Genomic DNA, 14,160 nt, shown 5'->3' with positions numbered 1-14,160 from the left:
CAAGCGCCCGGAATTCCACCTGCGAGCAGCTTGATCACATCCTGGAGTACAAATTCTCTGGCAATTCTTGGTCAGCTGCAGATGAGATACTGCGGCTTCAGCGCAATATCCACCTTAGTTTAGTTTCACTGATCTTCCAACACCTCCTCCAGTAGTAGATAAAACTGCTTCCAAAAGCATTCCATTGCACACTACTTTTATTTTCTTTCGCACTATTTCATTTTTGTTATTTTAGGCGTAGACAAAAAACAGGTTGAATACCACCCTTAGAGCGAGCTAGCTCACATCGCACTAATACAACTGCAAGACCGAAGCCACCGCGACGATTTGCATGAACTGTCAAACCCGTCGAACCAGGCGTCGTAGAAATTAAAATCACGAAAACTGGTCAAATTCATAAAAATAAAGGAAATCTTCACTTTCTACAAGTAAATCCACACATTTTACAATCTTTTCACCACTTTCCGAGGTCAGTACTATAAAATAAACGTTCAAATAATTGAATTTCCGCGGACCGCACAGCTCCAGCTTCACTCTCGATGGCCTTATTTGAAGTGCATTTCCCTGCTTTGAAAATCATATTTAAAATTGTTGGGCTCGGTTTAAATACTTCGAATATTATGGTGGGGGCATTCGCCTGCAAATATATTTGTCTGCTACAATTTTATAATTAAAAAAAATAGCAATTCAATAGAAATAATGAATATTCTAATGTCAAATTCAACGTGCAATCGCAAATAAGTTTTGTTAGAGCCATTTTTTAGTACTTAGTAACAGTCATTAAAAGAATTGTAGTTTCATTCTTAAACACTATTGTGTATCCGTGTAAGATTTTTTTTTTCCGAAAATGAAAAAAATCTCATTAATTTAAGTTCCTGAAATTGTTTGATGTTTGATTGATGAATAAATTTTAATTGTTTTTTTTTTCTAAGTATAACCTGTTGAGCTTTCAACTTTCAAATGACTTTATCTTGGATAGTATGTATGAAAAATTGAATTTAGGGGATATTTTGCCAAATACTTGATACTTAAAAAAATCCTAAATTCCAAAACAAGCTTAACTCGACTATCAAATATCAAAATTTGCCCTTTTTTATGTTAAGCGTTATTTTATGATTCTTTCAATAAGATGAAATGGTATCCAAGATATTATGAATATTTTTTGTTCTGAAAGCCTGTTTTCGTTTTTCATATTTTTCTGTAGGGGAGAGTGGGGAGACTTGATCCCCGGTTTAGATTGAGTTACACACATTTTTCGAAGAAGTGTTGCAAAAAACTTCCAAGAGATCTTTTTTCTTTGTTTTGATAAGTATAGAAAACACTCAAAAATTATTCAAAAAAAATATTTTTTATACATGAATTGTTTGATAAACATATCAACTCCAAAACCCTTACGCATTTGACGTTAAATTTATCGTCATACAATTTTTACAATCAATTGTTTAAAAAAGTGCGTTTAGGGAGACTTGATCCCTGCATTTTTACAGTCACTGGAATCTGCCTCAAGATTAATTAATTGGGCTGAGTTTTCATACATAGTTTCCTTTAGTATAGTTGTACATAACTAACTGCAGTTTGAACCATTTTGCAAAAGTTTTGTAAACAAAAATTACCAGCTTTTGTAACATGCTCAATTTTGGTCTAAAAAAGAAAATTTTAAGTTTTTAAATATTTTACATGCTAAACTTGTTATATTTTGAACACAAACGTACAGGTTTAATGTGAAATTGCTGTATCTTATAGAAAATTAAAAGTTTGGATTAATAAGAAACATTTTGCTTAAGATTTCTTCAAAATGTTGAAAGGGGGATCAAATTACCCCCAACATTTTGAAAATGCCGATTTGAAATATTTGTTTAAAACGCTTGGCATTATTCGAAGAGTTTATCTGATAAAATACCCTTATCAGCCAAACATAGTTGAATGTTTAAGCTTTCAATTCATGCAAAAAGATCATAATTTTGTGAGAAATTGACAGAGTTATGTGCGTTACAAAAAAAGGAGATCAAGTCTCCCCACTCTCCCCTACAGTTATTTTTTTAAATAGTATAGTTCAGTAGTGGCCAAGAACTTGAGAAAATTAAAGTTATACTTATTTGAACCTAAACATTAAATAAATCTGATAAAAGTGCTGCCAACGTCGAGATTTTTCATGCAAAACGAAAAAAATCGCAAATCTTCAATATATTGGTTCGCAAATATTTATAAAGCTATTTTGAAATCATTTCAAACCCACACTGTCTTAGATTTTTAGATTCTTGATATAATATTATTTTAATAACTATACTGCCCATGTTCGCATAAATGTCCCATATGCAAAAACGGCAACCTGAGAAAACCGCAAGGCAAGTTTGTCCCACACATAAGCCTTAGGTATTAGGTTTTCACGAAAAACTGGATTTCCTCCAGATTTCTAGAACAAAGTACTGGATGTTATATGCTTTTCTGAAAGATCTCACGATTTTAAACAAAACTGCTGATCGCATAAATGTCCCATATGCATTTTCATCGCATTTGAGTTATTGATGCAGTTTGGTACAAAATCGTGTGCTCTTTCAAAAGAGCCTATAACATCCAGTACTTTGTTCTAGAAATCAGGAGGAAATCCCTTTTTTTCGCGAAAACTTAACACGTAGCCTTATGTATGGGACAAACTTCAAATGCGTTTTTCTCAGCTTGCTATTTTTGCATATGGGACATTTATGCGAACATGGGCAGGCATCAATAACTCAAAAACGATGAAATTGCATATGGGACATTTATGCGATCAGGGGCAGTATAGAGGTGTGGAAAAAATCCTTATTAAATTTCATGCAACTCTACACTCGACTAGTGGCTAGAGTTAAGTTATAAAATTAACAATGTTCATCAAGTTGGAGATGATCTTAATATAAAATAAACTGCACAATAAGGATTATAAGGAAATGCAAATTAGAATGGAAATCCCGAAAACAAATAATTTCAAAAAAATATTTATAGATATGGATTATAAATTCCAATTCACAAAAAATATTTTATATATATTTCTTGAAAATTAAACATAAAGCAAACAAAAAAGTTCAAGAATTGTGTAAATTAATGCTTTTCAGGAATTTTTATTTCAGCAAATTACATCAACTAGAATCTAATAACAAATCTTCGCTTGTTGGCTATCTTGTGACACGTCCTATTTTTTACAGCAGACGTGTCACAAGATAGCACACAAGCGACGGAATATTGTTTAGGCCTTTGCAAATATCTTCAATGTCGGTGTCACTGTCACCTTCAAAATTGGCCTGCAAAATCAGGGGACAATTTTTTTATATTTAATAACTTAATTTTGCTTTATGTAACCCCCTTAAACTTCCCCGTTAGCCATAGATTAGAACCCACGCTTTTGCGCTGCGGCAACCCTTAACTTCCCTTCAGGTCACCCAGCCTAAACGGGGGCCAAATACTATCGCCACAGAGTCGTACGTCGTACTAGAGAGTTTCGCACTATCTCAGAAACAGAGCCTGCTACGCTGCGGCGGCGACGGCAGTCACAGCCATCTGTTTTGAAATAGTCAGCCTCAGAGGGCTACGACAAAAAAAAAAAAAAAACACCAGAGTTTGTAAACTTTTCCCCTCGGGAGGGAAACTCCACTCGGCCGGGTTGGCCAAAGTTCCGCTGCGTCGGTCACCTATTCGCCGGGCCGCCGCTGCTGCCTTTCGGGGGTGTTGAGTTGGGTTGTGCAAAAAATATTACCCAGTTTTCAGCTGCATTTGTTACGCGATAAATTTATTTCTATTGTTGTCATTTGTCATTTATGTACTTTCCAGCATCCAGCAGCAGCAGGCCATGGCTTCTCCGTTCGTAGGGAAAATAGGGGAGACTAGGTTAGGTTTAGGTTTAGGGGTAGGGGGGAAGGGGTCGGTTTTACCCGCTGTTGCGCTGCTGGTTAATTAATTTATTGCAGTGTAAATGTGGCAATTTCTCCGTTTATTCATCACGCAATAAGCTGCGAACGCGTTTTGTCGTCGTCGTTTGGCTCCTTTTTTTTGCTTCATGTTATTGGATCTAACACAATTCGCACATGTTGCGGGATTTTATGGCTTGGTTTTGCTGGAATAGTGCGTGTATGTGTGTGTCTGTACGTGTGCAAGTACCTTGATGGTAGTGGCTGTGGATGACGGAAAACATTGTGTGCAACAAATTAGGAGCTGCCTCGGAAACATGCACCCCGTCACATTTGAGCGTGTGTGTGTATGTGGTGACATTTTGCGTGTAGTTGTGGAGCAGTCAGTGTGTAACAGAATGTGTGGCAGTGGTTTACGGGAAAATGTATGATAATCGGTTGATTTTGAACTACTTTTTTTACATCGAACAAACATCGATCTCCTAGAATGGCAGGCTAATTAGTGCTGTCACTTTTCTAATTGCTTGCATCTATTATGGAACAATTCAGATCAATGTCATAAAACAGGTCACTTTTTGCAGAAAAATATTCTAAAAATAAATTTAACTGAAATGGTGGGTAGTTTCTCGGAAATCACTGGGAACCAGACATTTTAAACATTCTGTTTCTGTCAATTGCAATAAAATACCATGGTATATACAAATATCACACCATTTTATTGTACTGCGAATACTTCTTAATTTTATATCCAGGGTGAACTCAACAATTATAAAAATTTAAATTTCAATTTGACATGATTATGCTGTGCATCCTTATTTCACTTTTTCTGTATTTTAATTTTAACAGATTTCAAATTTATAAAAAAATACAGTGTAGATAATATATTTTAAAGATTTCAATTCTCTGCTCATGGCATTTCTTTATGATGTTTAAGTTAAATATTTAATTTTTTACTACTTAAAGTAAATATTTTGCTCCCTCTAGTTTTTACCTGAATGATGTGCCTATAATTTTTGAAACTTTTTTGAAGCAATATTTCTAGAGTTTTTTTTAAGGATCAATAAACATACGAAACACAGTAACTTATAAAACCTTTAAAAAAACTAGAAACAGCTTGAAAAATTCTGCCATGTTTCATTACTCAACTGTAAAAGCGTTTGGCAAATATTTTTTTTAGAAAATTATGCATTTTTTTGTTACTAATTTGTAAACCAATTTGGCTTATGGGTAATTCTCCGCCAACTCACACAGCAGTTGCCCCGACCCCTCTTCGATTTGCGTGAAACTTTGTCCTAAGTGGTAACTTTTGTCCCTGATCACGAATCCGAGGTTCGTTTTTCGATATCTCGTGACGTAGGGGTGGTACGACCCTTTTCATTTTTGAACATGCTAAAAAAGAGGTGTTTTTCAATTATTTGCAGCCTGAAATGGTGATGAGATAGAAATTTGGTGTCAAAAGGACTTTTATGTAGAATTCGACGCCCGATTTGATGGTGTAATCAGAATTCTGAAAAAATGTATTTTTCATCGAAATAAACACTATTTTTTTTAAAAATTCTGTCATTTTCCGTTACTCAACTGTAACAAATTTTGGAACATGTCATTTTATGGGACACTCTTCGAATCTACATTGACCCAGAAGGGTCATTTATTCATTTAGAACAAAATTTTTCATTTTAAAATTTCGTGTTTTTTCTAACTTTGCAGGGTTATTCTTTAGAGTGTGTCAATGTTCTAAAAAGTTGTAGAGCAGACAATTACAAAAATGTTGATATATAAACATAAGGGGTTTGCTTATAAACATCACGAGTTATCGCGATTTTACGAAAAAAAGTTTTGAAAAAATTACTTTTTGCGTTTTTCTTTGTTTCGTCGTCCGTGTCTGTCGCGGGTTACCATGAACGGCCATGATCAACGACGACCAACTTTTTCAAAACTTTTTTTTCGTAAAATCGCGATAACTCGTGACCCTTCTGGGTAAATGTAGATTTGCAAAAAAAAAAACATTAAATTTTCCTTTAAATTACGTGTTCCAAAATTCCGAGTAACGGAAAATGGGAGAATTTTTCAAACTTTTTTAAGTGTTTTTTTTGATGAAAAATACGTTTTTTCGGAATTCTGAGTACGCCATCAAATCGGGCGTCTAATTTTACATAAAAGTCCTTTTGACATCAAATTTCTATCTCATCACCATTTCAGGCTGCAAATAATTGAAAAACACCTCTTTTTCGCATGTTCAAAAATTGAAGGGGTCGTACTGCCCCTTCGTCACGAGATATCGAAAAACGGACCTCGGATTCGTGATCAGGGACAAAAGTTTCAAAAGTTAGTTTAAAAAAAGTTGCTTTCTTGTGTCTCTTTGTTTCGTCGTTCGTGTTTGTCGAGGGTTACCTTGAACGGCCATGTTCAACAATGACCAACTTTTATTTTTCGTAAAATCGTAAATCAAGCAAACTCCTTATGTTAATACATCATTTTTTGCAATTGTCTGCTCTACAACTTCGTAGAACATTGTTACACTTTAAGAAATAACCTTGCAAAGTTACAAAAAAATGATATTTTAAAACAAAAATTTAGTTATACAAAAAAAATGATTCTTTTGGGTTATTGCAGACTCTGAAAAAAAAATATTAAATTTCCTGCAAGTTGCATATGCCAATTTTATTTTACAGTAACGAAAAATGGTAGAATTGATACTTTGTTTGTACTTTATTCGATGAAAAATACGTTAACAATATCTCTTATTTTTTATTCTCTTTTAAATTTGAGCAATTTATTTTTTTTATAAAAAAATAAACTTTTCAAGTTTTTATTGTTGCAATTTATTTAACAGAACATTGACAGAACATTACAAATCACTACTAAGTAATACGCTTATTCCGTTTGAACATAGACTTGCATCCAGTTATTGACTAATTTGATATTCATGCCCACTGACTACGCATTGTTTATGTGATAGAGAGATTTGTACATAATTTGCATAATTAAATCGTCTTGGGACATTAAAAGAGCAAAACCGTTAATTACATTGCAAATCCTTACGTAATCTCTCCCCCCCCTTCATTTGCGAGCAAAACTCGCCTTCATTTCTTCTTCTTCTTCATCAGTTCATTTCACTTCGTCCAGAATCGCAGAAAAGCACCACCACCGGGCTTAAACGCAAACCCAGACCGCACACATTTCTTCCCGGTCGTCATCCGAGTGTGAGAGAGAGAGCTCCAGCTCAACCAAAACCCCGTTGGGAGTTCTCCAGAAGCCGTCCGTCCAAACGACGACGAAAACACGACCATAATCAAACCCATTCCACTTATTACTTAATTGAGTTATATTATTACGTCCAGGGCTCGGCGGATAAGTCCTTTCCAGGTGGGGAGAGGTAAGCACGAAAAAAAGTTGAGTAATCCACCTTTTGGGTATTTGGAGTTTTCTTAAAAAATGTATGACATTCTTTGCACAAAATTCAATACCTCTTCTAAAACTTAAGAAAAGCAAACGAAGAAACGGTAGCTCAATCACAAAACTGCTGGGAACGGAACGCTGCGGCCTCGCGGAGTTTGAGTGAAAAATTTTGCAGCAATGAAAATTACTGCGTGAGCTCGTGAAATCTCCAAAGGGATTCCAACCCGGGACTGGACGATGGCAAAACGTATCATTACGGCCCTCAAGAATCGCGCGGTTCCACCTGGTTCCGGACTACTGTTTTGCAGTCAATCCTCGGAGAGGCCTCACACCTTGCTCGGCTGGGAGTCTGACTGTTGGTTGGTTGGCAGAGATGGATCATCAGCAGCAGCAGCGTAGTCAGGGATGGGATCAGTACCAGAAACCAGCAGCAGCAAAAGGTCGAGAAGCCATGGAAAGCAATCAGTGCAATTAAATTGTAAAGTAAACCTTAAACAGAGAATAAATCATTTCTTGCTGAGATGGACTAGTGCTACCGGTGCTGATGCTGTTGGTTTTGGTTCTACACACAATGCAAAAGGGATGCTTCCAATGTTGATGAAAAAAAAACCAGTTCGAAACTGATGTACAAAAATTACAAAAAAAAAACTGAAGAGTTGATTTTGAGTTTACTTATTCAAGTCTGACAAAGTTTTACAAATAAAAATAATATTTTTAGAATTTTGCTAATGCTAATGAAATATACTGTTTAATGTTATTTTTGCATTTTCAATCAAATCGTGCACTTCTGAGGTTTTTTTTTTCACAAATTTTAAATAAAATAACTGAGCAATTCTCTGAGATTTCGGTCATTCGATATTTTTTGTATTTTTTAATCCAGCTGAAACATTTTTGGTGCCTTTGGTATGCCCAAAGAAGCCATTTTGCATCATTAGTTCGTTCATATAATTTTCCATACAAATTTAACAGCTGTCCATACAAAAATGATATGTGAAAATTCAAAAATCTTTTGATCGATTTGGTGTCTTCGGCAAAGTTGTAGGTATGGACTACACTGGAAAAAAATGATACACGGTAAATTTTTTTTGATGATTTTTTATTTCACTTTTTGTCATTTAAACCTGATTTGCAAAAAACACTATTTTTATTTTTTTTATTTTCTGATATGTTTTAGAGGACACCAAATGCCAACTTTTCAGAAATTTCCAGAATGGGCAAAAAATCTTTAATCGAGTTATGATTTTTTGAAACAATACAGATTTTTTCAAAAAATCGAAATATTGGTCGCAAAAATTTTTCAACTTCGTTTTTCGATGTAAAATCGAATTTGCATTCAAAAACTACTCTAATGAAATTTTGATAAAGTGCATTGTTTTCAAGTTATAGCCATTTTCAGGTAACTTTTTTCAAAATAATCGCTGTTATTATTTTTTTAAAATTAGTGCCCATTTCAAAAGGGCGTAATATTGAATGTTTATCCCTTTTGGAATGTTAGTCTTGATTTAAAAAATTTGAAAATATTTTTTTCGAAAAGATCGGAAAATTTCACGAATGTTTCATATTTTAACATTGTAAATCGGACCATTAGTTGCTGAGATATCGACATTAGAAAATGGTGGGTTGTTGGGGTGAGACTAAGAAAACATCAATTTTCATGTTTTTAAACCATTGCATGGCAATTTCTCAGCGACTAAGGGTCGTATCAACAAAGTTCAAAATCGCAAAGAATAGAGAATTTTCTCAGCTTTTTAAAAATATTTTTTTCAAAAGTGGGCAAACATGGGCACTAATTTAAAAAAAATAATAACTGCGATTATTTTGAAAAAAGTTACATTAAAAATTAATGAAAAAAAATTGTGATTCGTTGTTTTTTGCTGTGACTTTTATTATTTACCACCAGACTTGTCAAACAACAGTATGTAAACTAGAGGTGGGCAAAACTGCTCTTTTTTGGGAGCCGCTCATTTTCGTTCACTCATTAAAAAGAGCCGCTCTTTTATACGGCTCTTTCGCTCTTTTTCAAAATGTGGATGAAAAGGATTTTTTTTAAAATGGTGTGATTTTCAAAGCTATTTAGCATTGGAATAATATAAATTATTTGAAAAATTTAACAACAACGAGAATGGAGCATTTCCATTCCAGCAGTTTTTGCTTATTTCTACAAAGTATTCGTTATGGGAGAACTGTCTTTTCTACCACTCGAATCGGGTCCTCAATTTTAAAATTGCGTTTATTTCTGCCAAAATTGAACTAATGCTGATATTTTATTTAGAGAGAGTATTCTGTTTACTCTTTTCTACATTCTGATTTTATCGATAAAGTCTATAAACGCTGAAGTTTATTCGGGCAAGAGGATTTTTTTTTACAAAATCTTTCAGCTATTTAGGAGATTTTTGATAATAATTTACATTTTAAGAAATTTGAAATGCTAAAATTTTTATTCGGTGAAAACCGTACATCAAGGTCAGTACACTGAAAAGTTTTTTCATCATCATTTACTTTTGGAATTTAAAAAAGGAGGAAACTGAAAATATGAGCTTGAAAACTATTAAGTGGTTTTCGAATATTAACATCAATTGCTATTGATAGTCTTTCAATGTAATTTGATGAGAAAGTTCACCAAGAGACAATTATTATTTTTTTTTTTAACTAGCATTGAAATATTTGAAATTGTGTTTTAAATTCTCACTACAATTTGTTGGAAATTTAATAAACTATATTTATACCAAGTTAAAAAAAAATTCCACCTTGGAACGTTTCTTTCAAAAGACCTGGAGGTTTAAAAAGAACCGCGGTTCTTTTTTTGTGAGCCATGGTTCGTTCGCTCTTTTTAATGATCCGGCTCTTTGAGTGGCTCGTTCTTTTTTTGCCCACCTCTAATGTAAACGATGTCTGTGTGTAGAAAAAAATAAATCAAAATTGTTAAAACAGAATTGAAAACAGAATTATATAAATATTGGATAAACGCTTTCGAATATTTTTTTTTGTTTTAGGTTAACGTCCGTTTGATTTGTCAACTATAAAAACAAAAGAATGTTGAAAATTATTATTTTTCGTAACAAGTGCTTAAAAGTGGATCTGTTTTGAACTCATATAAACTTTTCAGCTCTTTTGTTTTATGATTTTTTTTCAAAACGGAATTAAAAAAAATAAAACTTCAAAACCCAATAAAACTAGTAGTGCTTTTAATTTAAAAATTGTCTGAACATTTTTCACGCATAAGATTCATTTTTTGCTGATTTTGTCAAAATCTTTTTTTTTTAACATTTATTAAACTTGATCCGGTCGTGAATGGGGCAAAAATCCTTCCAATCGCTCACTCGACCGCTTGGAATCACTTTTCGCAGGTACCAAAGTCCACGATGCAATTGGCCAGTACCACCAACGGAGATGGATTACCCGGGAAAGATTTCGTTTTTTCTTCTCTCTCGCAGCGCAGCTTCTTTCCCGCAGTGCACTTTGTTACAAACCACTTTGCCACCACAGCAGCAGCAGTAGTTGAGCACAGCCTCCTTGGTGATTCAATTAAATTAATTAAAAGTGATTCAACAATTCCATTCTAGAAAGAGAGGGCGACTCTCAAGAGAGTTGAACAAGATGACTTTTTCTTGCAGCAATTTTCTCAAAATGCGTACCATTTCTGCAGCTCATAGGCTCTTCAAGGTTTTATCCTTGATTTCAGCCAAGTGTGTGCGGATTTGCTCGTACAATGTACGCGCTGGAACAATTTTGCTCCCCCCACTTAAGGTGGTTTGAGTGGAGGAAGGGGTCGGGAAAATTCCATTGTGTAATCGCACCGCTCTTCAGAGACAGAGTGCCGAGCCGAGGCCGAGCCCACCCAGGTTGAAGAGCTCGGTGCGGAGATGCATCACTGTGGTGATGGAAAAGAAGTCAGAGTTGGAAGTGAATCGAAAAAAAAACGCCAACCTGGCGCTCCAACCATTCTTTTGGGTTTTGCACTCACAGATGTGGTTCTTCGGTTTTTTTTCTGCTTCTTCCAGCAGATCCACCCACTTCCATTGTGGGGTTTCGAAAAAAGCCACTCGCTCAACAGAGAGCCCGGGGGCAATCCGGCGTTGAATGGAGTTGTACACCAGAATTACAACAACAGCCTTCGTCCTTTACACCGATCGATCGCGATGACCTTTGCGGGGCTGCGAGCTCATAAATTGATTTTTTTCAGCGTTGTTGTTGATTCCATTCATTTGGGGTTTTCCCTCCGTGTTTTTCAATTAAAACCAATCACAATTCGCAATCGGTGCTGCACCACGGTTGGCACCTCGCTGGGAGGTCGATTGTTGGGGCATTGCGAGTGCTTTATTTGGTGCAGGCAGGTTGGGAAATTGACTCGGCACTCACTTGCTTTCAACTATCATTTAACGATTTTTCTGGTTTTTTTCATCTTGGATCAATTTTCTACATTTTTGAATTTTCACCGTATTTTTAAGAAGAAATATTCAAAATGTAAAAAAGTAAAATTACGAAAAACATTCAAATTTAACCCAAACAAACAATGTTGGTTACATAAAATATCAGGAAATATAATTTTTTTAGTGTTCTAAAATGAAAAGCGTCGTAAATGTAAATTTTGTTTAATTTAAACCCAAAAGTAGTTCCTAACTCCGACAAATGTATGCATCGGTGCCTCGTCTTTTGTGACACAAATGCTACAGTCTGTCAACTCCCCAGAAACCTTTCTCAACCCTTTCTCCACCACACGCAGAAAAAAGAATTCCCAAAATCGTGAACAAGCGTTCATGAAAATGGGAACCTCGAACAGAGTGTTCAAATCCCATGGTACGATTTTGAAAAACGTACCATGAAATTTGAACACTTTGTTCGTGGTTCCCATTTTCATGAACGCTTGTTCACGATTTTGGGAACTCTTTTTTCTCCGTGCAGACTGTTTGATTAGCATAAGTTCGTCAACATTTCAACCCCCAAACGTGAACTCCTTTCTCCCATTCCATAAATCCAAAAAGGGGTCTGCAAAACCGATTATCACATCATTTCACCGCCAATTCAGTCCCAATCAGCAGCACAATTCTTCACTGCCTGGGACCCCGTCGCCGTCGACATTGGCATTGGCCCGTTGGGTGACCTCGGCGTGGCACCCCGAAAATTTATCAAATCATTTTTCCTAATTAACATATCTCTGCCTTCACTTGTGCGCTCCCTTCAGCTTCTTAAGCCCCCGCGCAAAGCCATAAAGTCAACAATCTCTTAATCAAGCGTCCAGCGGCGGGTTGTGACCCAGATGGTCACTTGTCGAGTGAGTGGCGTGGCCACTGACTGAACGCCCGGAGGGCCATTTCTAGCCTTTCTCCGATCTTCGATTGTTAAGCACGATCATGTTCGATGCTTCAGATCAGAGACGACCAATTTGGGCACGCTGAGCGGTCAAGAGTATTGGGTTAGTGCGGTGACCTCCCTAAAAAACGAGTCAAGTGCGGTTTCGTGATCAAGTGATGCGTTTTGGGGGTTTCGGATTGTTTGGAAACCTTTTGAGTAACTTGGTTTGCTTTACGGTGGTTTCGAAACAAGCAAACAGGTGAAATTGATTCTTTTCTGAACAGGGCCGCTCATATTCGTCCCTTATGTTTAAACATTTATTTTGTAATTGACTGCTCTACAACTTTCTAGAACATTGTTACACTCTAAATAAAACATAACCCTGAAAAGTTAGGAAAAATTCGAAATTTTAAAATGTATTTTTTTTTGTTTTAAATGAAAAAAATACCCTTTTGGGTTATTGCAGATTCAAAAAGCATAAAATTTTCCATTCCGGGATTCTGAGTATGCCATCAATTCGGGCGTTTAATTTCACATAAAAGTCTCTTTGATACCACATGGAGAAAAATCAGTTCCCAAAATCGTGAACAAGCGTTCATGATATTTGGAATCACTTTTCGAATATCATGAACGCTTGTTCCCGATTTTCTGAATTGATTTTTCTCCGTGCAAATTTCCAAACCCACACCATTTCAGGCTGCAAATTATTGAAAAACACGTCTTTTTCGATTGTTCAAAAATGGAGATACAGTAAAACGGGGTGAATGGTTTAGAATCATACTGACCGTGGTAGAGAAGTGTTCAAAGTACCTCAAGAAGAACTTTTCATACAATATTGAAAAGTTTAAAAAGTTAGTTAACTATAGTTAAGAAAATGTTGATGAAATTCATTATTTTAAACTTCTCAAAGTTTCATGTTTTTTTTTCAATGAACATGATTTTGAATCAGAAAACGGAATGCATTTTCGGATTCCTTGGACAATTTTCCACTAGGAGAAGGTTAAATCAGTTTGTTAATAATAAATAATATGTGTTTTTGAAACACAATTTAAAAAAAATCTCCAAATTTATAAGCAATTTCAGTGATCCATGCTTAAAATTCAGTATAAAATGCAATCTAAATCGATAATTTTATAAACAAAACTAGTTTTAACAAATTTCGGGCATAATTCCGACTTTTTAACAATTTTACCTAAAATTTTTAAAATAACTTAGTTAACTAAACATAAACATAGATTTTTGCCTTCATCACCTCAATTAGGAAAGGCTATAAAATTACTCGAAAAATGAACTTCTTTATTCGACCTCGTAGACCCATTTTCACTAGTGCGTCCATCCCGGGAATTCCCGGGACAAAAATCCCGGGATTTTTCCAAAACCGGGAATTCCCGAATCCCGGGAATTTTCATAATTTATCCCGGGAATCCCGAAAATAAAATTTTGGTCTGGAAATTCAGATTTGGTTGTTAAAAATAGATGAACACTTGAATACATAGTAATCGATACGAATTTTAAAGCATTAAAATTTGTATTCGGCATATATCAGCTATAATTTGGCTTATTAGGGAAAATTGTATATTTTTTTATTTCA

Source organism: Culex pipiens, chromosome 2, assembly GCF_016801865.2.
Source record: "Culex pipiens pallens isolate TS chromosome 2, TS_CPP_V2, whole genome shotgun sequence".
NCBI lineage: Eukaryota > Metazoa > Arthropoda > Insecta > Diptera > Culicidae > Culex > Culex pipiens.
Note: the sequence above shows the minus strand (reverse complement) of the source record.